We start from the raw sequence: 22,075 nt of genomic DNA, 5'->3' as shown, positions 1-22,075 counted from the left end.
AAGTAAACTCTCAGTATTATCAAAATTATACATTTGGGGCTGTTAGCATGGCCTAGAAAAAGATGAGGACAGGCTCATCTCATTAAATGAGAAGAAATAGTGGAATTAGCTTGAATCTAATTACAAGCCACACTATCTAATGTAAAAACATGACTGTTTTTTCACTCCCATTCATTTTGGCTAGTAATTAGTTTTGGCCTCTAAAATGCCACCCTTTAATCATCCAACACAGATGTGATTTGCCGTGCAATTTAATCTTGCTTAATGAAGAACTAATGGACCGCATCGCAAATTACTTTCCCTGTTGGAGAAAAATTCTATTCCTGCTTTTCAAAAGATCAAGAGTATCTTGTGATAATAGCCCAAGCGGCCCTGGCAGCCTCGTCGCACAGAGCAAACAAGCTCTTTTACTCAACTCCCAATTCAATGGAGAAAAAGAGGCTACAATTAGCAACAAAGCAGGGGAAACGCGGCATTACAGCCGAATCACTTTCTGCAGCTCAACCCCCAGCAACCACTGCCTTGTTAGAGCCAGGTCTAAAGTGTCAGGAGCGAACAATGTGCTGTGATAAATTACTCTCTTCAAACAGCTGCACTGCTAATTTTCAATTATACACACAAATGGCTCTCAGATTGGAAGAAAATGGAGTGCATGGGGAGAACAGTAGTAGATTTCTATGTTTGTTTGGTGGTGAGTGTGGAGGCGGGAGAGTGACATCCTGAAAAGAAAGCTGTAGCATGTGGAGTCGGTATTTCAACACCGGATGATGAGCACTCCCAAATCTTACAGAACCTGGTGCTTCCTTTTCACATCTCTGCTAGGCTGATGGAGGAAAAGAAACAGAACCAGTTAGATCCATTTTTAGAGTAAAATCTTTGACCACTGGCCTCATCAGTAGCCTTGGCAGCAGATACAAAGCAGCTGAACAACTTGAAGGCACAGGTTCAGATCCCAGAAGAGCTGATTCCCTGTCTCTGCTTTCAGCAGAAAGGCAGTAGATTCCATGAGCTTCTTTAAATGAGAGATTTGCTGAATGATGTCAACCCATGATTCTTGTGGGCTCTGATCATATGACATGTTTGGTGGCTGCACCAATTTCCCTATGATGAATGTAAAACTCGTTGCCATACAGTCAAGTACTGTACCATGTCCTGATGCTGTTGGATTCAGATGACAAATTCTATGGAATTCATTTGGAAAAGTGCTAGGATTTTTGATTAAGGATTTTGATTAATGATTAGGATTTTTGTTTAAGTCATGATACCTATTTTAATCATTGGGATGAAAAAGGCGACACGGAAGTACAATTAGGATTACTGTAAACAAGATGTGCTCAGCTTCAATAAATTACAAAGACTCGATAATGATTATTTCCCTGCCTTAAAAAAACTTCATAGGCCCATTGAAGTCAAGAGCTATACCTGAATTTGACCCAATATAATAATCATTGATGCTTCATCATGATTTGTTTTCTAATAGAAGTGGTAAGTAAGTAACAGAACTCTACAAAATCAAAGAGGTTGCACCAAGGTAGAACAATCAGTTCAGTACAGGTTTCACAAAAAAAAAAAAAAAAAAAGGAAAGATGCAACTGTTTTTCCTTTTAGTGTTTTACTTGACCTTAATTTTGATGAATGACAGCCTTGGGAGTGGCGGGGGGAGGGAAGACAGTGGTGGTTTGTAATTTTTTACCTGCACAAACTGAGATGACTTAAACCCATCTTCTTTAAAATTTGATACTCAGAAATCATGATTTGTTGCTATCAGATTTAATGTCCACAACGTAAACGTTTCAAATCCTTTCAAAATCTTGGCAATTTCTGCATTTTCATAAGGTTGAAGAGAGAAAAAGCATTTTGGCTCCTGGGAGTGGGGAATCTAGAATTTAAAAAATGACAGTATGTTGCCTGAACCAAGGTTCCTGAAGTTCTGTATCTGTAGTTGAGTGTCAGCCATTTGCCAGGACTGGCTCCTGAGCACAGCTGTCATAAGGCACGGAAGAGAGGGAGCCCAGTGTGCACAGAGGACAAGCAAGGGTGATTCTCAACAGCTCTAAGTTACTGTGGTTCCTTGATTTGATTTCAGAGCAACAGCACTGTCATTTACATCCCTTAAAGTTTGGTTCATAATGTTTTCCTCTTTGCACACCTTCCTATACCCTCTGTTCAGAGAGTTTTGAAGCAGATTTTATGGTAATTGCAGTCCATAGTATCCCTGAGACAGTCAAATATGACATATGTTATTAAAATGTTTATGGAAAGTGTTGGCAAAGTCATTAGATTTGTTTTATAAATAGCTATCATTTCAAATGAAATGGGCAAAAAAAAATCTAGTTGATTTTAATACTTTTCAGCATAGCTTTTTTTCTACTTCCAATAAATGCTAGCATTGTGTCTCCTAATTATAAAGCGCATTACCATACAAAAAGGATTATTTTTAAATTAAAAATGCAGTCACATTTAAGATTACTTTTCTCAAATATGGCTCCTCAGAGAAGCTAAAGAGAGAAGAGAAAAGTAAGGGGGGTTGGAGTAAGAGGGGGAGAGAGAGAGGATGCAATATGAATTGTAACAAGACACTTTTATTTTTTTGCTGAAGTGGGATTTCACCTCCCTCTAGTTATAATCGTTACAGAAATTTAAACCTCAAACCATTTCAGTCCAAGCTTATACTAAGCTTGTTAGTGGTTTCTGATGCTGCATATGATAGTGCTACAGCATTACCAATATCAGCAGAATTAACTATGATCTTCAGAAGCATGCCTGAAAGTGGGTGACAGAAGTCTGCAATTTGGTGCTCTGAATATTATGATAACATTCTATAGTAAATGTTTATAATCTACTAGAGCTGAGCTTCAAGTATATTTATATTTGTGCTTTACCCAATATTAGAAATCATGGGCTATTACGGCTTTCCCATGTCTATGTTGTTGCAATATCCAAATTAAAGAAAATATAAAAACACAAGGTGAGCAAGTTTGTTTTCCTACCAATGCAATGTTATTAATATTAAGAAGTTAAAGTTTACCTACAGGTTGAAAATTCAAATGCACCTTGCAATAAATATACTTTAGCTCTTTCCATTCATATATAAAATAATCTACAGCACTGACCGGATTTCAGAAACTCCATCCTAATACAATTTACAACTCTCTCCTGGTGTTGCAGATACAGACTCAATTTTCCTTCCAGTCTTTGTAAAAGTAACATATCTAAATATTCATCTAAGAGTAATAATGAGGACGATTTGCAGAGAATAAAATCACAAACTCAACAGTTTGATAGCCAGTACAAAAATCAAGGTTGCCACATTACACAAAGAAATGTTCTGATCCTAAGCAAGCATGATCCAAAATTTTAAAAAATAGCACTGCCTGTAGCAGGTGCAGACCCATATCTTCCCTCTTCCAATTGCTACCCTCCCAACTTAAAAAAAAAAAAAATTGGAGTAGCTAGTGTTTTCCTACATACATATATAATTAACCACTTGCTGCAGGAGAGCAGGAGCTTTATCAGAATTCCTACTGAGGAATACAATGGCCCTGCTGCATAAATGGTCCTTGAGAGACAATGAACTGTAATCCTCACTAAAATAAATCAATATATCCTGTGCACCCCAGCAAAAGTAGGCTGAATTTACACCAGTCAATAATCCAACTCCATTAATTTTCAAGTAATTCTGAGCATAGGGCTAGAAACAATGCTGATTTCAATGTTGAAAATTATGGTTAAGAGCAGACTACCTCAGATTTAGACTTCCAGAAATGTGAACTAAGAGGTGAACCTCCTTTTTTTCTTTTTCTGAAAGGACTACATCCATACACACATCCACAGGCTGAACTTGGCTATGCTAATTACCAGACATGGAAGATGACACAAAAATACCTCCCAATTTTAATTGTGTAGCAAAATGATTTAATTCTGATGTTAGGAAAATTTAAGAATTATGGACAAGAAAAGCAGAAGCTAACAAGTCCTTCACTGTTTGTGCACCATCTTTAGGCCCCAAATTGCCAACCACCTACAGATAAAAATGGCCAACAGAACCAAAATGCAACCCCTCATCACAAGGCGGGTGACTGGATCAGAACAGACGTGAGGAATGTGCCATGTTGGGGGATGGTCCAAGGTTGCTCTTTCAGGGCAGCAGCAGCAGCCTCTCAGTGACCTCAGTCTTTCTCTAAGTAAGCACTTTCACTCAGCTTGCACAGAGCTGTTCCCTACGGACAAAACTTTTCATCATCTCAGAAGTTACCTTTGGTTACAAAGAACACTAAATAATACAACGTATTGGTTAAAATGTGGGGGGGAAAAGGAATTAAATGCAAATATTTCTGAAAATTGAAATGTAGCATTCAGCATTTTTGGTCGGTAACCGCTGAAGAGGAAATTATCTTCTGCAAAGGTTGCTTCATAAATTCTAACAAGGCACTAAGACCTATTGATGGGCTGTGCAGGGCAGGGCTGCCTAGACCCAGCCTAGCCAGCTCTTCTGCCGCCTCAGTCCTCTTGTTGTCTCACACAGGCACGCCCCACACTCGCCTCTAGCAGCTGGGAAGTTTTGTCTAAACTTTTTCTGCTACTTGTGGTGTTATATATAAGCCAAAATAAATCTATGTATCTGCCCAGTCCACAAATCTTCAAAACGAATTATACTTGAAAATAGGAACAAATCAATAGGGCAGCATCTGTGGATGGAGCTTTCAGACACACGTCCTAAAGTGAAAAAGCACTGAGGGCCTTCTCCATCCTTCACATGAGTAGCATTTGTAAGCAGCGTATTTTATATTTTTCTACTCAATATACTCTTTTTTCCTAGACCAGATTTCCTGCCTCTGCTGTACAATCCCAGTTGGAAATGTACACAGAGACCTATGGATTCTGCCCAAAGCGACTGGCTTTTCTCTTTCTAGAGCAATACATTGTATAATCAAGCTGATTTTGCTGTGGTTCAGTACCATTACAATTAAAAAGTGACCTGGAAGGTGCAGTTTCACCAGTTTAAGATGAACTACATCAATGGGAAAACAATTGCACCCCATAATATGTGGCAGGTAAAAGAGAAGAAAGTGCAACCTATTCTTTCATTACTTTAATTCCTCTCTAGATTATTTTGAAGGCTCTTTAATTTTTATTCTTTTACTCAGAATACACTGAAATGTAGATGAACACTCCAGCAAGTTGGTTTGCTCTAAGTTTTATTAGAGCTTTTAAGTTTCTTTAAGCTGCAGCATTTTTCCAAGTGAAGGACGAAAGCAGGATTTACCCTCACGACATCCACTGAAATATATTTTTTGTGCTAGTATGAAGACTACGAATTAGCATTTTGTGATGTTCCTGAAATTAGAAGCCCCATGAACTAACCATTTTGTGATGTTTATGCTTTGCTTCATAATGCATTCTCCACAGATGAATCAAAGGGCCAAATGCAATTGCTGTTGTGAGATAATAAGCATGAAGCGGTGTGTTTGGAATTAAATTTACATACGAGGGATGGTGGGAAGTTTCCGATGACAGTAACAATCGGTGAGCACACCGTGGTGCCGCCTTCTCAGGAACCGCCGAACGAAACGGCGCCGCACCAGCAGGAACAATTACAGCAGGATCTGGGGTCAATCAATTTGGAAAGGAGGAAAAACTTTTCCAATATTTTTACTGAGTTTTATGATCAGAGCTATGTCTAGGACCTATATCAGAGTTATTTCCCTGTAATAGTCTTGTAATTCCGTGTGGCTTGCTGGTTTTGTGTTTGCCTGTCTCTTAGGTTTTATAGTTATACCTCTATTGTTTTTTTTAGCAGAAGGTCTGTTGGATTAACATAGGCAGAATCTAGCACAGAGATCCTGAATCTAACTGAACCTATGGTTCAGCCCTTCATCTTCCACCTTTTTACTCCACGAGGAAAGCAGCCTTTTGTCCCTGACTCTGCTCTGCTACTCTGGAAAGGCACTGGATGGAGTCAGCCCCAACCTCACAGAATACAGTCATTGCAGTTATGTCATAGTGTGGGTCTGCTGCCTGTCCCATTGCCCAACACTTTGTGAGCCCTCAGAATGGAAAAGCACATGGCAATATTAGTATCATTCATATATTCTAAGTCCCTCACAGATATTAAGAAATTAGTGTCCCTCTTAACTTCACGTCACAGGTTCTCTCTCACCCTGCTGGCACCTGGGGGAAACTGAGGTATGGGGAAAAGAAAATGCTTCAAAGTCAGATTTTGCTTTCTGGAACATGTGAGACATTTTGTTTCAAAGAATTTGCATGTTTGCAGTTTTTAGCTAAAATTATTTTCAAGCTGTGTAAATACTCAAGCCTTTTAAAGGCATGGCTACTTAGGCACAAAATATTAAGACATTCCTTCGAAAAACAGGTGACACCACCCTCCCTGCCCACCGTCCCTGGCTCGTGTGCCACTTTGGTGGAAGAGGCAAGATTAGAATTCAAAGCTGCTCAATTTTTAAGTATATTCAGCCATCAAACCTACTTAAAATAGTCATTTGCTCTAGAAACGACACTTTTCAGTTCCATTCCTGATCATGCTACAGCCAGCTGCTAAAGCCAAGGGGGAAACCACAAAGACCACAGTGAGACATTCCCAAAAGGTGGATGGCATCTCTAGGTAGTGGCCAGTGCAAGATATTACCAGCTTGGGTTGAGTGGCTGATGACAGCTGCAGGAATCATGACAAAATCCAAAAATGAAAAGTTTTAACTAAAATCATTTGTTTTTTTCTTAAGCCAGCAGCACCACACTTCTGCAGAGCATGGAAGCAGGGGGAGGTCATGGCAGACGGTGAGTATTGCTGCCCTGCCCTGCTGAACCACTGCTGACTAGGGGCCCAGGGCAAATACCATGAGAGAAGTGGAGGAGAGGAACTCACACTCTCAAGGAGTTTGAAAAAACACTGCTGTGTTCAAATCACACAGAAGCTCAGTGTTGAGGGTTTTTTGGCCTGCATGTTGTTATCAGCTATTGTCTTGTGGATAGTCTCAGTGGAGGGTGGGCACCATGAGAGCTCATCACAGCACGTCTAAGATTCAGCTGAAAAAAGAAAAAGGTTTCCTTTGGCTGATGAAAACAAAGGCAAAGGCAACCTTTTGCAGGTTTTTACCCCATACCCAGGTTACACAACCTTTAAGACAAAGATAAAACTTCACATCCTATTCATTAAGGTCTCACTGAGTTCCAGAACACTCTGAAGTTGGAAAATATCTTCAAATGTATGTTTCTTAAAAAGATTAGAAAGCAGAACTCTAGTTAGCTTTTGTCTGTCTGTTTTGCTGAGGGTGTTATTCTAAGAGCATGCAGGAGATGAATGATCTACACTGAAAACCTTGACGCTTCTTTAAATGCCTTATTTTCATTTTTTAAGAAATATGACAGCAAGAATTAGTACTGGCTCTTCTATTTCAATAATGGCACTCATGTTGAAGTGACAACAAACATCATTACATTTACATGCACATTTATGTAGACAAAAATTGTCATTACTTATTTCAGTGGAACATTTTATAATTTGCCCTATAAACAAATAAAATCTGTATAAGCTGTTTTTAGCCTTCAGCAGTATGTCAACACAAGCAACTTAGAGTTAGACTTACTGACACTTACTGGTAAGCATCTCCTTCCATTTTTAAAACGCTTAAGATTAAAAATATAGTATTTTGTTCAGTTTTTATACTAATACAGTGAAAATACTTTTTGATTGCTGGCTGCAAATAAAACAGATGGTTGAATGCCCTCAAATGTTGTATATTTAAATGAAAATGGGAGAAAATAAAGACATATCCATGTGCCTGTTTTGACTTTAATGTTCTGAGTAGGGAATAAAATGATGACAAAAAAGAAGATGCAAACTTGAGAAAAATACACCTTCTCTTATTCCATTTGCAGCAAAAAATTATTCTTCCACCATATTATCTACTTCCTCTGTTCTCACATCTGTCTTTTGTCTATGCTCTGATCACTGTTATAATCAATTTAAATACTTTGTACTACCCTGCAGAAGTCTTATGGTTGAGGCCATACGTGCTGGAGCACTCACTTTACGTGGCTGTTAAGCACCAAAGGTAAATAATAGAAGGACAGAATGGTTTGAGTTGGAAGAGACCTTAAAGATCATCTAGTTCCAACCCCCTTCCACAGGCAGCTCACAGCCCCATCCATTCTTAACTTGAACATTTCAGGGATGGGGCAGCCACAACTTCCCCGGGCAACCTGTTCCAGGGTCCCACCAACCTCACAGGGAAGACTTTCTTCCTAATATCCAACCTAAACCTGCCCTCTGTCAGCTTAAAGCCGTTTCCCCTTGTCCTGTCATTCCATGCCCTTATCAAAAGTCCATCTCCAGTTCTCTTGTAGGTCCCCTTTCAGTATTTGAAGGATTTTATAAAATGGGAATGAATATTGCATAGGAAAAAGTATTTCCTAGCACTGATGGAGCTGAACTGGCTTTTCTAAGAGTTACTTTTTTGAATGTACAATTGGATAGTGCCAGAAGACTCAGGAAGTAGCAGAGCAGAGCTCCAGTGTACTGGTCTTCTATCTTTGAACAAAGATAACAAAGGAAGATCAGCTAATTAACCTATAGAAGACAGCACTGGAACAAACTTGCTGTTATATTTGGTTTGTCATGAGAATTTTTCATGGAAGGATGTCAGCAGAGAATGTGGGAGGAGAGAACCTAACTTGTTCTAAGATATAATTTCAGATATTTATTATCAGAATTATGTAACACATCTTGAACTTTCTGCAAGAAACAGATTTAGTGGTTTAAGATGCTTCAGATAGTCTTGTCCTGTGTTTCCATGCTAGGTATTAGCACCATATAAAAATTAGCCCTGCTCAGCTCATTTGCAGAGCTGAGATAGGTACAAAGCAGCACAGAATGGAGGAGGACTGATCTGGAATGAGGACATACACCTGTCCTTGTATTTCAGCTCTCCCATGATAGCAGGAGCCACATCTCAGCAACTGTTGCCAAAATGTCTGTGCACCTCAGTACAGAAGTTTCAGATTTTTTTATATTTCCTCAGCTAATTATTTTCTCTCCTTTACTCATTTGCTAACAGTGGCAAGTGCAACAAAGAGGGACTTTATGAACCAGAGCGTGTAAAGAGCCTTGCAATCTGTCCATTTGAATGTCACCATTAGATTGTCATCTTTATGATTTAATACTCTCGCTGAGTCCATGTCACAGCAGAGCCAAAATCTGTCCCTGTTTGTGCTGAGCAATGTCTGAAGGAAATCTATTGATTTCAGCAGAACTATTTTGCATCAGTATGGCCAAGACCAGCATTTTCCCCTGGGAAGAGGACTTACAGTTCTCTTTAATATTGCCTGTTTTCAGTATTGGTTACATTGGGTCAAACTCTGCTTTTTTAGCAGAGCACTTTATACCCAGATTAGCTGCACTGAGGTAAACACGGTCATTCTACATTTACACCCATGCAGTTTGCCTGAGGATTTTATTTTGCTATTTCTTAGGGCCTTTAGTAGTCAAGATAGCTCTGTAAAAGTACTGACTGTGGAGGACAATATAAACTTTGCTATCAGAGTAAACCAATAAAAAAGTAATGTAATATAAAAAAGTCATGTAAGTGTGACATACATGAGTGCTGATATAAGAAACTGAATAAGCAGCTGAAGAAGAGCTGGACACAGTCACCTCACATGGGTCAGGGTTACAAAGGACTATCTCTGTCATATGACTTGGGTCAGTGTTATTGGTTCCAACAACACAGTCATATCTTCCCTCTCTTTTGAAATTCAAATGTGAACAAAATACATTGCAAACTACAAAGTTGGCAGTACAAACCAATACAACCCATTACAGGAGTAGTTACTGCTAACTCCTGGTAGCTGTTACTATTGAATTAAAGAAAGAAAATAAAATGATAAGTTTCACTTTGAGACCAATTACCTGTTCCTTCATCCTCATTATAAAACATAATATAATATTATATGGGACATGGATTTAGCACAGTCTTTTACTCTTTCTTGCCTTAGAGAAAAATACCACTTGGCAAGTGCCATTTATTGTTAAATGAGATGTAAGAGTGAAAAAAGTCTTATGTAAGAGGTACCTTTGGGTATCATAATTACAAGAAAAAACTCTTAACAGACTTTCATGAGTAAGAAAAGGAAAGCTGCATTTGGTTAATTCGGATGATTGCAGCATATTTGTTGCTGGTTTTAAATACTTTGAACAATTTGTGGATAGGTTCCAAATATATTTCTGTTAATGAATAGTGAAAATACGGCAAGTAGAGAATATGTGGTTTGCCTCTCTCTCCTTATTTAGATAACACTGGCATTACATTTATTTAGGTTTAGTATTGTTTTCTTCATAAAAATCTAGCCCCTCTCAAGGTGATGCAGGTGATAAGGCAGGCATATACAATAGATTTAGTATCAGAGGGTGAAATAATACGAGGAATAATTCAGGTAAGAAGCATTTTTTTCAGTCTTGGGGATGGGTGGGAGAAACCTAAAACTAAACCACTTTCTCATCAGGAGAAAAAAAAATCGTTTAAAAGCTTGTCATAAATGAAAACAATTTACTTGTGCCCATGTCCTTAAGTGCCACAAACTCTTCTGCTTTTACTGCTACATTCTCTAATGATATTACTGCATATAGCACATCTCATCTAATCTGTTAGTAAAATCCTAAAGTCACTTATGTCAGTCTCTAATGCAAGCCAAATGAGTCTTCCCAGTAATAAGAAGCTTCGCAGAATTAGTTTTCGTTTTGCAGAAAATTGCCATTGGGGCTGGTACTTTTATCTAAAAATTTCACTCGTGCATAAGCAAAAAACTCATATATTATTTGGTTACATTCCATCAGTATGAGAAATAACATTGTGAGAATTCTATGCATGCTAATGATATATAGAAATCCACCTGCTTTCAGATAAAATGAGTTTAATTTTCTGTTGCCCACTGCCTGGTTGGCCTTTCATAAATTACTTATGCACAGCTATTATTAAAATAGAGGGAAAGCAAATTAGAAAGTCCTCATATCTCTCCACTGGATTTAACCAAGGCAGGGCTGTGACAGCTAGAGTCAGCGTTTTTGAAAAAATTCTGCTCTCTTGAAAAATTTTGCATCTCTATACAATTCTATGCCACTGTTGTAAACGTTCTGACCTGCCTTCTTACCAAATTAACCTAAATCCTTTCTATTTTTCAACATTAATGGAATCCTCTAGAGTCCTGCTGATATATATTAAAATATATTTATTGGTTAATTTGAATTCCAGCATTTTGTACCTCATTTCCCAGTACTTCTGTTATATCTGAACAGCTTGGAGCTTTAGCATTAGAAACTTACAAATTAAGATAAATACATCTGACAATTATCAGATCAAAACAACTTAACTTTCATTGGAATATATGATTGCAAATTTCCCTTCCTGATGAAAGAGAAAATGAGGACTGTCTGCTTGAAACAGTTAATTGGATTTGAAAGTACTGTACGTTTCAGCAATCGGTGCAGCTTTTGGTTGGTCAATGACTACTTGACCTCCTGGTTTTCCAACAGACAATTGGTTTTCATTTCTTGAGGGTCTTTTAAGTCCATAGTTCATGGTGACTTTAAGTTTAATTTTCTGTTAATGATATTATTTTGCTCTTTTAAGATAAAACTTCCTTGTGATGTGCTGAGCAACAGTGGCAATCCCATTACTGTGTGAGGAAGGACACCTTCTCAAATTGCATTCTTTTAATATTGTCTCTGTGTGGTTACGCTATTTCTAAATGCCATTTTAACACTTGGGGTTTGTATTTCATGTGAATTTAAACGGATAGCTACTCTGCTCCTTAAAAAAAATACAAATATAAAAAAAAAATGAAAAAGCCACTGTGGTCACCTGCCCAGCCAAAGCTCCCTTTTAAGTAACTGGGTCCCAATTCTAATCAGCTGCTGGTTTAATACCTTCCACTTTGGTAGACTGACTGATTAGAAGTGGTGTGGGTTAGTTTGGGCCAAGGACATGCCCTACAGGTTTCAGGCTCAATTTCTCTATTTCCAAGCCCATTACATTTGCATCCACACCGTATCACAGTGCATTAAGCCCATCCACACAGCAGGCAGTTCCCTAATGCTGACAACAATTTTGCCCATGGCTGACACCCCCAGTGCTCTGCTAAACCCAGCATTGCTAAGAAGACTCCTCTATAGTTCTTATACTAAAGCAGCTTTCCTAATGACTTGAAGTAATTATATCAGAGGCATTTTCCCTAAGTTTACGTTAAATGTATATTTATTTGTTATCTGCCAGAGGTATTATTTTATTTCACATTGCATTCCCACAAAGGACTAGAGGCACACAGTGCTGGCCAGCTCTCAGGCTGTTGTTTCGCAGGACAGCCCTGCAAATCTAAGGGCTATCTGCCACCAAGGGGGGCTGTCCTGCTCTTCCTCTACCTCCACACTTCAGCTCACAGGAACAATCCAGGAGAAAACCATCCACTTTTTTGGCAAGGTTAGTTTTCTGATAGTTGAGGTTCCTTAAGTGATTTAGAAGGAGACAATAAATGCCAAAGTGAAACAATAGTAGCAGAGAGAGCACGTGACTGGCAGTGAAGAGCAAATTGGCTTCACAATGAGCTATTCCAAATCTCCATCCGTGAAAATGCCTAAAATGTTTCTAGAATTGGTTCATATGTAAACAAACACATCATCATGACTAGGCTTCGCAAACCAAGATTTGGGAAGGGCTCTACCCACATTTAGATCCAAACATAATTGTATACTGTACAAATTTAGCAATCTCAGAACGAGTCACATAAAAGTTGGAATCCTTTCTGATATGGAACATCCTCAAAATCCTTTCCCTATTAATTTTAGAATATACACCTTTTTCTCTCATTTCTTCTGTTATCTAATCAAGAGGACAGGTGGCTAATTATTAAACATCAGGTTTTACCAATATCAAAAATATTTAAAAACTCATTACTCAGCTTCTCCAGCATTTTACCTATGAATATTGTTAATAGCTACAAATACTTTAAATTTGTCTCTTGTTTTGAGACTTTTAGGCTGTACCTTCTTCTACTCTCCAGGGTTAAAACTTTACATCCATCTCCCCCCACACTTCAGTGACAATTTCAGTTATCATAGATTCATGTGAATCCAGGAATGTTCTTTAATGGAAACTATATGTTGCAAAATTTGTGATAAAATGGTAAAAATTAGCAGGTAGGGTTTAATACTGAATTTCACACACAAAGATGCATATTATATGGTTGTATGCTTGAATGAATTGAACTGCAATGTACTAAACACTACAGAATACTGTTGCTGCCCACAATATCTGACTATTCCCCATGGTTTCCTCTCCCTCCTGACAATCAGTATCTGTAAATCACACCATGCACTCTGATATCTCTCCTATCCTGCACAGTCAAGGCCTAAGCATTTCATCTTGAGGCTTTAAAGGAACACACATAATGCAAGGACTTTAAACACAGTGATGCAAAATCATTTGAGATGAATTACCGTAATCTATGGCTCATACTGCAGGTTCACATAGGAATTCTGGTCAGAACCCCACTATGGTAAATGTTAAGACAGACAGAGAATAAAAGAAGTCATCCTTCCTGTCAGAAATTTGCAATCTAAATAATATAAATTGTAGACATATCTGTGAGCATAATGCACTCTGCTACATAAATAGCTCGTGAGAAATCCATAGATTGAAATACATTCTCCTAAAACAATGACAGATGATTTTGAACAATAATGAGCAATTCCACTAAAAAAAAAAAATTAAAAATCTGTTTCCAAACTGTTCCTGAACACAACAATTAAAGTATTCATTTCATATAACTTACCCAGATGCAGCAGACAACACTGAGTAAAAGCCTATAATGAATAAAAAAATGTTCTGAACATAAAGCACACTACAAACTATGACTTCTTTCTATACCCTCTCAAGTACAGAATGTCCTGTGCACTAGTAGAGGACATCCAATACTCTAAGACCGTTGAAATGCTATAATTAAAGGTCTGTCAGAGTTTCCATTAAATCCCTGATTTTCAGGGTTTAATTAATAATAACAGTGAAAATTAATGTGAGTAGAATTAAAGCCACTGTCATAGTTCTACTGCATATTAATTTCTGATTTTAAGTCTCTACAACACATGGGACTGATCCAGCTTCCTCTCTTCAGTCAAAACTCCTATCACAGGAGAAACCTCTTTCAATGTAAAATTCCTCACTGGAGACAAGGAATATTTGTCTGCACATAGAAAGTGTGATCAGGCTCTGAAACACCTATAGCACTTATATGGAAAGTTAAATGAACATTTCAGAGAGTCAGGAATTACTGAATTGCATAAAGTTTTGGAATAAATGTCTTAAGCACAGTTCAAACTCATATACCTGAAAACCAATGAACATTCACAATTCCTCAGTCAATTCCTTCCCATTAATCAACTCAATAAAATTTTATCCATTTATCTTTCAAATATTAGTATTCTTAATTATTTATAATTTTTATAAGTAAGAATTAAGGGTTTGGCTCCATAATGGAAGATGGAGAACATATGTAAATATTGGGAAATGGGCTTCCCCTGAAACTACAAGAGCAAATCAGATGTTCTGTTACTGAAACAAAGGCTACTGGCATTTTGAATTTGAGTGAAAATAATTTGGAACATAGAATATTCCATGAGATTATTCCATGAAAATAAGCACTGGTATCTCACCATACAACACGAGGAAATTTAATCTTTCACATAAAAGGATCAAATAAAACTACCTCAGTGTGGAAGTCTAGAGAGGGACCTGGCAGAATACTAGAGGATATTCAGTTCTCTTCAAAGTAAATAGTATTACAGCTGAAAAATGTGAAAGCATGAAATTTTCTCAACACTGCTATGAGAAAGAGACCCAGAAATACCAGACATGCAAAATACTACAGTGAAGGGTGGAGACAGTACGTTCAGGAATTGTTAAAAATGTTGAGAATATTTTGTTTCACCTAAAAGCACCTATTATAAAGTACATATTTTTTCTGTCCAGATTACAAACTAATAGGTGGTATTATTTTATCTTACATTAAAACCTATATTGTAAGCCTATATCACACATTCCAGAGGTTAATAGAGAAAAAGGATCAATACTATTTGCTGTTAGGACTGCTAAGTAGGTCAAGGAAGTTTACAAGTAAAAAAACTTCATGTTACAAAGAAAAGTGGGGATTTATATTAGTGAAACTTATGATGTTGCATTACTGAAAAATAAAGTCCACATAATCAAAAATTCACATTCTATCATATATAATGGTAAATAATAAGCTGAAAGCAAAGAGTAGAGAATATAATCTGTTTTCAGTAAAGCTGGATACATTTGCAGCACAACACAAAGAGGGTGATAGAAGGTCAGCATAAAAGACTTTATGGTGATCTTGTATCTGTACTGTCTTGATATCTAAATGTGGGGAACCACTGTTGTCACTGTGCAAGTCACTAAAAGACACAGTCTTTGATCTGCAGAACTTAAAATCTAAACAGATAATATGGTCAAAATGTTGGAAAAGAAAGAATTATCATACCTTTATCAATCTAGAATTGAGGCTATAATTCCAAAGCAACTTAAACCAGAAAAGGAATTGCCAGGCCCTGCTTCTGTCCTCTCTACGTGCTTCCTACACCACTTGCTGAGCTGGCCTAGTTCACTATTCCAGCACAAAAATATCCCTTGAAAACTAAGCACATTTCTGTTACACAAAGGTAGTGACATAGATCAGTAAAGGAGCTGACCAATACCTGAAGCAGCAAGGGACAAAAACGTGTGGCCAGGTGGGAGGGGATGTAGGGGGAGGACTCGCTGCTTTGGGATAAATCAAACATAAAGATTAAGTCATTTGTCATAATGCACTTAGAAAATCTATGGCATGCATCATATAAGTTTTCAATTATGAGAATAAGTATCTATAAATAGATCCTGGATAAGTTTAGGATGGACATTTCAAGAGACTTTTTAATCCCTAGAGCACCAAAAGTTTGCATCAGCCATCCTATGAGGTTAATAAGAGCAAAAATCATAAGGAGATTTTAGATGGAGCTTTGCATTATATGAGATGGTTGACAGAGATGATAAAGGGTTATGACTTGAAAACTCTAACATGTCCTTTCAATTCTATGCATTTTGAAATGGCTCAACTAATTCTTAACCAGGAGAAGCTGAAAAAAGCTCCTTCAAGCACACCGTATTGGAGGAAGTTAAATCAAAAGGAATGCCAATGCTGAAACTGGGAAAAATACAAATTTAAATCTGCAACCCTTGGGAGCCAAGAATAGTGCTCTTTATGTTTTGCTGTCGTCACTAACCAGTACACAACAGTCAGACAACTAGACAATAGAGACAAATTACCAACCAAACCAGAGTAAACTATACTAGTAATCTGGAGTATATCTTGCTCTGCTTCTATAATCTTTCAGAGTTTAAAGAACTGAGAAATCAATGCAAAACTTTACATGAGGACATAGTTTGCTCAAATCCATATCATGGTAAAACAAGGAATATCACAACCAAAATGGGAAAAGCCAATAACTGTTTGTTTTTATCTATTGCTGAGCTATGAGCTCTTGTGTCAGATTTAAGCTAAGCATCACACCATCACTTTCTCCTCTCTCCTATTTTCTAATGCTGAAGTCACATGACAAACATCTGGTGATCAAAGTGAAATCACGAACTGGATAATTTCTATTTGGATGTTACTTTTTGGCTCCAGTTATCCCTGCAGCTGGAACATTTCCTCCTAGCAGCTCTGTGCTGTTTTGTGAGCAATGCTGGCAAAATGCCACAAATTTATGAAAAACTTTGAAGGGGCTTAGTGTTAAAGACTTCTACTTTCCAATCAGTACAGCTTGAATCAATAGCACTGCTGCGAAACGTAAACAGGCATAATGGAAATTTTACAAAGCAAGACCATTTGTATGTAACATCAAAACCAGTACAAAGTCCTCTTTCCATAAGACTGCAATTTACTTACTCTTACATTTAGAGTAAGACCAGAGAGAAAAGCAAGATTTTGCACCAAAAGACGATTTGGTGCAAAATTCACTACACACTTTACTTGATGATGAATTCCAGTCATATTGTCGTGTACTTCAGGCTTCATCAACAGAGCGCTACACTGCCAAAAAATATGATTTTAGCACATCAGAACAAAGGTTATAAAAGAGAATACATTATTATTTGATCTTATGCAGGTAATAGTTCACAAAAATATTATTTGCCTAACCACAAATTAAAAAAAAAAAAAAAGAGGAAAAAAGAGGAAAAAAGAGAAAGAGGAGAGAAACGATGGAGGATTCTGCTGAAAGAATGAACATGGACTCAGGTATATGAAATACTGGCTAATTATGTGCTAAGATTTTGCTTCCATCAGAAATAATAAATGGGAAAAGATTGCTAAATACATTTCCACTGCAAAGGGAAGAAAGCAGTTACCAGTATGTTGCAATTGTAACAATCTGAATTTTTTTTTGGCCTGCCATTATTTACATTATCTCATCTACATTAGTAATAAACAAAAGACAAACAGCACCTTATGCTGCCTCTCAAGTCATACTTCAATGTGCTCTCAGAGCAGACATGCTGTTCATATAAGCATGGCTTAAGGTACTCCCAGAGAAAACCTTATACTCAGTACATACTGTGCCCTAATGTGCTGGAAGGCCTTCCAAACACAACACACACACATTGTCCATGGGCACTCCAGATGGCAGTTTAGTGTGGATGGTAGATTAAAAGCCCAGGAATCACATCATGCTCGTGGTTGCTGCACGTGTTCTTTTTAACAGCTTTACACACTAACAGCAACTGGTTGAGCAGGTATAAGCAACCTTCTCCTGGCTTTTGTACATGTGTAAATGTATGGCCCCAATTGAAAGTAATTGGAGGATTTACTGTTCAGGTCAGGTTACAGAAGCTGTAGGACACAACAGGGGATAGCCAGGCTTGGTGCCTCAAATTCCTGTGTGATACAATGTTTGCAGCTGGTCTCTCTCCTCTCCTCTTACATTTAGACTCTGGCTGCTTCTGCTCATAGAGCTGCTCTTCTCAAGCCCATGGCCGTGCTTTTAAATTAGCAGAAGTAGCTGGACATGGAGACAGAGAACAGTTACTTTTACCAGAACTTTTGTAAAGAACTTGCTGGGAATTCCTCAGGAAAACTGTTCTTCTCAGAATTGGAACTTTTCACAGGAGTTTACCAATTTTAGTGAAACTTCAGAGAGAAAAGTATCTTAAGTCCAAGACAGGATTTATGACAAAGGCAAGAACAAGAGGCGTGGCCAGCAACCCAGGATATAGGTACCAGCCAAAACATTCAAGTGAACCTGAGGCAGCGTTTGTAAAGGTGCAAATACAACATTGTATCTATTAGAATACCTACATTTTCCAGATAGTTGCCAACATAGAAGCTGCTTGGGTGCATGAGAATCTTGGATGTTGACCCAAGTTACGTCCTGTACAACACTGACACGATCCATAAGGACCATCTCTCCTGAGAACACCAGATACACATTGTTCAGTGAGTGCTCAGTGTGCCCAGAAACCCCAGCCTTAGGGAAGATGTAAATAGCTCACCATGAGCATAGAGAAGCAACAACTGGAAAGTTGCCTAAGGACTGTGAAAGTGCTCTCTCAACATCCGTTTGATAATGAAGTTACTCCAATGATTCCGGTGAAATTATCCATACTTTATACAGGAGTCAGAGAAAAATGAAGCTGCTTAATCTGTAAAAACCTTGGCTTGTACATCTTATCACGCAAATTAAATTAAAAAAAACTCCATGGAAGTAGTCCAAAGAACTTTCTCTGTATGTGGCTGTTAGTCATTTAAGTCATACAGCGAGATGGGATAATGGCCATTAGTTTTTACCAGGCCGGTTCATATTGTGACACTGGGAACAAGACAGTCTGTCAAGTTTTTGTCTGCAGTGCCTAATTTTTCACCACACTGCTCCTGCCCTCCCCTCCATTGTGTCAGGAGTGCATTAGGTGTTGGAAGGGCAACAAGAGGCTCAACCAGTGGGTGGAGAGGCTGGAGGAGGGGGATTGAATTGTAGGCAGCCTGCGGAGTCTGCTGGAAAGGCTGTACTGTCTCTCTTTATGGCTGATGTGTATCTATGTCCCTGTGCCATATTACATGGAGGGGATTAGAAATAGGATTTCTGATATTTCAGCTGACGTGACAGGAGTAATAATTTCATGCAACTGTCTATTTTGCAACCTAAATTCAAATATTCTACCTTTTAAAAAAATTTTCTTTTTGTACAAATAAACACAAAAAAAAAACAAAAAAAATTGTATATTATTTTCATCTGTACTCCTGTGCTCAGAACCTTTCTCTGCAATGACTGGTACAGCAATGAAATGCATTTCAAAGAGGCTAATTCACAGATAATGTTTTGTATCTCTAGGTGTACCTTACTCACCCCCTAATGACTTAAATGGCAATATGAAACAGCAATAAGTGTTAAAATACCTCCGAAATCTATGAGTAGATTGTAGATATATGTAGTTTGGAAGATCTTTTGAAAATCAAAAGTTTAATAGTGTTGGGGGTTCTTTTAGCCAAGGCCAAGGAAATAAAGAAACAAATTAACATAAAAATATCTCAACTCTAAGTACAAGGTATCAGGGTCACTGACTATAAATATAAATAATGCTGCTCCACATAAACCTTAAACAGCTTACTGCGACTACTAAAATAAATTTACAGTATTTACAAGATTAATCTTTTTAAAGAAAATTACAGGATCATAATATCAAACAAGATTATGCTATGTCCTATATAGCATTTTACTATACACACAGCAGTAACATGACAGCAAATATGCGCTTTAGAGACATCAAGTAACTACTGCACGAAGATGGTGACACTCCATGCCAAATACTAAGCACAGCAACAAGTCTTGGGGCCATCTGATCTCCCCGTACAAAACTCTTGATAGCCTCATTGTAAGTTTGATAGGGAATGTATAATTTTTCATACCTCCATAGAAATGTACATTGGACTATTCCAACTATAATACAATAGATGTAAGATTTTGTAACCGTTGGCTGTTGAAGCAGAAGAAATTCCAGAAATACTACAATGCAGATAGAATCCTTGGATCCTGCCCTTGGGACAGAATGAAGGTACTTTTGCTGGGTTATATGCATTTCTCACACTCTTACAGTGGCATTTTCCATGTTGAATTCCTGCAGTTCCCAGTCTGCACCAGGTGAATTGTTTGCTGGTTCGGGGGAGCTCTGTGCTTTTTTCTAGCTAAGGATCTGGTTCACTGTAAAGTTTGTAGTTTAGACCAATAGACACCCTCCTTCTGGAGCACTGACTATTATCAAGTAGAAATTTTAGCTTGCTAAAATTTCTAGATAGTAAAGAAAACCAAGAAAATGAAGAAACTTTCTACAGACACAAGATTTTATGAGCCAGAAGCAGCAGGATTCAAGCACTGAATGTTCACAGACAGAAGTGGGGAACAGAAGAAATTGCAGTTGCTTGAGATTTCAGCAAAGAGCTGGGAATGGCTGTGGCTAAGGCCAGCCTAAGGTTCTTCTCTTTGATCAGATTCCTGTAACTGCAAGGCTTCTGGCCTTCCATGGCACTGCCCTAGCTTTCTCATTACACTGTTTATAAAGAAAGTTAGAAAAAAAAAGGAAAAAATATTAAAATAAAAAATAAAAATGATCCATTTGCAATTTCCACTACTTTTGCATATAACCTTTCACAATGTTAAGTAGAACTTTTTTATTTCAAATGTTGTGCCCCACTTTTATTTTTTGAGTTCAATTCTGATTCAAATAAATGTATTTCTGAAGTAAAAAAGAAGACACAAAAACCCCTGATAGTCAGGAAAGAGATCACAGTAGCTGCACTCCACTAAAAAGAACAATAGACAGAGAAAGCTATAAGCATGTTGTCTTGAAGCTCTGATTTTTCTGTGTCCTGTAACTGAGCTGAGGGCTACTTAGTTATGGAATACTCAGCTGTGTGGCCATTCTGTCACATCTCACCATATCCATGGGGAACATCACATCCATTGAAAGTCACAGCTCCTATGTTCAAACAGATATGCTGTTGCAATCTTTAAATTCTTCAGTACCTTAAGTACATATAATGGCTTTTGGCTTTTCTCTTTTATCAAACCTCCCATTCTCTAAGGGTTGGTCAGAGCACAAGCTATGTGTAGTGCCAGCAGATATCTAATGATAACAGATTATGTGCATCCTTTACCAGAAGGAAATTGTTTTGTAAAGTACCCATTAGTAATTAAAGCTGGATTTTCAGAGTCAGTAGAAGCTAAAAGTACAGGAGAAGCTACTTACAACTTCATGATGCCATCAGAATCTGTAATAAATAGCAGTGCACTCTGTATTCCAAAAAGACTGCAGCGTGCCAATAGACACGTCTCACAAAAGCACCTAACACCACTGAAGCTGTAACATGCATTTATTGATGTATTGTTTTTTATATAGGGAAAGCAGAGACAAAGGTTACTGCAGTAACCCTTCTGCTGGCAGATAAATGTAACATGCAAACAAGTATGACCAGCCTTCATGATACCCCAACCTGCTAGTCAAACGAATAGCATTTCTATTTTAAGCTAAACGGAAGGGGATTAGGGTAAGAAAACTCCCTCTATTGACCACTGACATTGTTTATCACATGAAAGGTAATTGCTTAGAGAAGACTCCATCTCCTTTTTGCTGCAGAAAATGTCCTGGTTTGCTGTTAACCCTTCTCCCGTTACAGTGCAGCCCCACAGGTACCACTGCTCACAGAAGCATAGAGAGCCTTCTGCATGATTGAGGGCAAGAACTTTGTAATGCACTACCTTTATCTGTCCTACTTTGGTCTACAGCAGTAAATTTTGTATGCCTCTACTGACTACTCCCTGGAAATATGACAAAGATGTGGCCTTTTATACAAAGATAAGGTACACAGAAATGATATCCAGAGAAAATATGGTAATAGAAAAGAACAGGCTCAAACAGCAATGAACAGCTCACAATCAAATCCAAAAGCATTAGAAGATTTCAGGCTG

The 22,075-nt window shown here is 37.8% G+C and overlaps 1 long non-coding RNA gene across 1 annotated transcript in view; it reads right to left on the bottom strand.

Annotated features, from left to right (window-relative positions):
* The window catches only part of LOC116791498, a 54,646-nt gene that overhangs the window by 27,041 nt on the left and 5,530 nt on the right, over positions 1-22,075 (bottom strand). The gene's annotated exons all lie outside the window — the stretch shown is intronic.

This window comes from Chiroxiphia lanceolata, chromosome 10 (genome assembly GCF_009829145.1).
Source record: "Chiroxiphia lanceolata isolate bChiLan1 chromosome 10, bChiLan1.pri, whole genome shotgun sequence".
Taxonomy (NCBI): domain Eukaryota; kingdom Metazoa; phylum Chordata; class Aves; order Passeriformes; family Pipridae; genus Chiroxiphia; species Chiroxiphia lanceolata.
Note: the sequence above shows the minus strand (reverse complement) of the source record. Positions and strands in the feature narration are given on the sequence as shown.